General features: G+C 46.6%; 1 protein-coding gene across 1 annotated transcript in view; it reads right to left on the reverse strand.

Annotated features, from left to right (window-relative positions):
- The window catches only part of SH3PXD2B (SH3 and PX domains 2B), a 109,736-nt gene that overhangs the window by 35,259 nt on the left and 71,069 nt on the right, over positions 1-3,408 (reverse strand). The window lies entirely within an intron of this gene.

The raw sequence follows: 3,408 nt of genomic DNA on the forward strand, positions 1-3,408 counted from the left end.
AGAATAGTGGTGGAAAAGAGTAATGAGTCAATATCTTTTCTGTATTGCTATGAGTTATTCCGTTAGGAAACTGAGATTTTCCATCCCACAGCATCTCCAGTGAATGAGCGTAAAATCCAAGCCAGTCCCAGGGACCTAGACTCTTTAAAATTAAAAAAAAAAGAATTCCTTTTAATTTTCTCCCTTTGCCTGATAAGTGCTCTGGTGCCCTGGGGACCAGCATCCCCACTCTATTTGTAGAGCAGGGGGGCTCTGGGGAGGAGCTGATAGGCAGGGGGTAGAGGTGGGTATTCAGTCTGAAAACAGGAGTTAGGACCTCACACTGCACTGAGCCTGACGCCCACCTCATCAGGCACGGTGGAGGCCTTGCCCCACTTACGAGCAGTGCCCTGAGCTGTACAATTGGAGCAGGAAGTGCTCGGTGGTGAGTGGAATACACTAAAACCGGGGAGATATCTGGCTAGCAGTGAACCCAGCACATCTCCCTCATGGTGACACAGAGGACACTATTATGGGCTAGAATCCACACAGAATGAGTAATCGCTCCCATACACTTGTCAACCACGTCAGAGTTTATACACACAACTGCATTATGAACAAAATGTTACAAATCAGGTTTTACAACATACTTTTAAGTAAATTATCCCATTAGTAAAAAGCTTTCCGATGTTATAAAAAGTAAAGGGAGGTGATAGGGAGGTGATAGGATGGTTGGGTTGAGATAGATATTGTGGCAGCAGTAACATTAGCTAATACTACAAAATTCCTAATAAATGTTATTACCCTGTGCTAGGACCCTGCTAGGCACTTTTAGTTCACTCATTTAATACTCATAATAACCACAGGAAATAAGTACTCTCTTGGTGCCCATTTTACAGATGAGGAAAATGAGGCACAGAGAAGTTAAGTAACTTGCCCGGGGTCACACAGCTTGCAAGAAGCACAGCCAGGGTCTGAACCCAGGCCTATCTCCATTTTAAAAAATTGAAATATAATTCACATACCATAAATTTCATCCTTTTAAAGTGTAGAATTAACTGTTTCTTAGTATATTCACAAAGTTGTGCAACCACTGCCATCAGCAAATTCCAGAAAAATTTCATCACTCCCAAAAGAAACCCTGTACCCCTTAGCAGTTCCTCTCCATTTCCATTCCTTCCAGCCCTTGACAACTATCAATATGCTTGCTATCTCTAAGGATTTGTCTATTCTGGACATTTAATATGAATGGAACCATATAATAGGTGGCTTCTTGTGACTGGTTTCTTTCACGTGACATGTTTTCAAGGGACATCCACGTTGTAGCACATATCAGTGTTCATTCCATTTTATGGCTGAATAATATCCCACTGTGTGGATAAACCACGCTTTATCTGTTCATCAGCCAATGGGCATTTGGGTTGTTTCCACTTTTTGGCTATTATGAATAATGCTTTTATGAACTTTGTACGCAAGTTTTTGTATGGACATATATTTTTATTTCTCTTGATGATAGATGTAGGAATGGAATTGTTAGGTAATATGGTAACTCTAGGTAATAGAGTTGGTAATAGGAATAGAATTGTTAGGTAATATGGTAACTCTTTTTTTTTAAGATTTTTTTTTTTTTGATGTGGACCATTTTAAAAGTCTTTATTGAATTTGTTACAATATTGCTTCTGCTTTAATGTTTTGGCTTCTTGGCCCCGAGGCACATGGGATCTTAGCTCCCCGACCAGGGATCGAACCTGCATCCCCTGCATTGGAAGGTCAAGTCCTAACCACTGGACTGCCAGGGAAGTCCCTAGGCTTAACTTCTTGAGGAACTGCCAGGCTGTCTTCCACAGTGGCTGCACCATTGTAGACTCCCACCAGCAACATAGGGAGGTTCCAGTTCCTGCACGTCCTCAACACTTGTTGCTATCTGTCTTCTTGATTCTACCCACGCTAGTGGGTATGGAGTGGTATCTCACTGTAGTTGGAACGTCCATTTCCTGATGGCTAAGGACGCTACACTGAGCATCTTTTCATATGCTTCTTGGCCGTTTTTGTATTTTCTTTGAAGAAATGTCTATTCAGTGTCTGATTTTAAAGTCTGGGTTTTTAACCACCATGTAATAATGCTTTCGGTGTAACCTCGAAAGTGGGGGAGCAGGGAGCTAAGCCAAGCCCTGGAGCTTGAGGCTGCCCTCCTGTGTGTCTGGAAGGAGGGGCTGGGCTGGGCCAGTCAGTAGTGATGTCCTCTGGCCACCCATTACCCAGTGACGCTCAGTGTCACTCTCCCGTGCAGGGGAGGGGGAGGGTGACAGTGGAATATCCCAGCTAACATTTCCTGCCACTCATTGTGGACAGCGTCCTGGTCAGAATGCTGTACCTGGACTGGCCCGCAGAATCCTCACATCAACCCTTAAGGGTCACTCCATTTCGCACCAGAGAGGTGAGGCATCTCTCCCAGGACTGGAACCCAGGAAGCCTGGCTGCAGCCCACTCTCCTGACCACACCCTGGACTGTCCTGTGGGACAAGTTGCCTCTTAGCTGCTGGCTCCAGGACACACCAGCAAAGGTCTCTTAAGTCTGCTTCCATGTAAAGCCCTCTTCCCTCGTTGCCATCCAGGCTGCGGCCTGAGCCATGGTCTGGGATACCTGAAATCCCAGCTCCCACACTACCGCGTACCCCTGCTAACTGTCTCGCTGTCCTAGCTGGAGCACGGGGGTGAGGGGCAGCTGGGGGCTCTCGGTTTCAAGCAGCAGCTTGTGTGGGCTCAAGCAGGCACGTTATTTTCTGTGCGACATGCTTAGGGTGATCTCAAGTTTACCCAGGAATGGTAGCGAAAATGGTGCTCCTCTAAGAGTACCACTCATTTCTTTCCTTAGAAACTGCTGGGAAAGACTCCCAGTCTCCATCACAAGCCCTAACTCAGGTCTGAGCATCAGAATCCTGACCAAGGGACCAACCTCACTGAGCACCTGCCCTCACCATTCATTACTGCCTAAACAACCAAGGCCCAGCTGAAGCTGCCTGCTGTGGCTCCAAAGCCACCCTTGGGGTTCTCAGCACCCTCCTTCCCTCCCTCCCTCCCTCCTTTCCTCCCTCTCTCCTTCCTTCCCTCCTACCTCCCTCCCCCCTTCCTTCCTTCCCTCCTTCCCTCCCTCCCTTTTCCTTCAAAGTCCGGCTTAAGGACAGGAAGGCATCACTAGGTAAGCACCTGCCATGTGCCTGACACTATCACTACCCTTTATGAGCAGGATATTGCCTAACCAAGATGAGAACAAGGTTAGCCATGCCCACTTTACTGATGAGGAAAGAGAAGCTCAGAGAAGTCAAGTCACTTGTCCAAGGTCACACAGAGTGGAACACACAAAGAGACTGAAAACTTCCCTTTCCTTCCAGGAAGCCTCTTGGAACTAAATACATCTATTTCAGCAGG

This window comes from Lipotes vexillifer, unplaced genomic scaffold (assembly GCF_000442215.2).
Source record: "Lipotes vexillifer unplaced genomic scaffold, Lipotes_vexillifer_v1.1 scaffold621, whole genome shotgun sequence".
In the NCBI taxonomy this organism is placed as follows: Eukaryota; Metazoa; Chordata; class Mammalia; order Artiodactyla; family Lipotidae; genus Lipotes; species Lipotes vexillifer.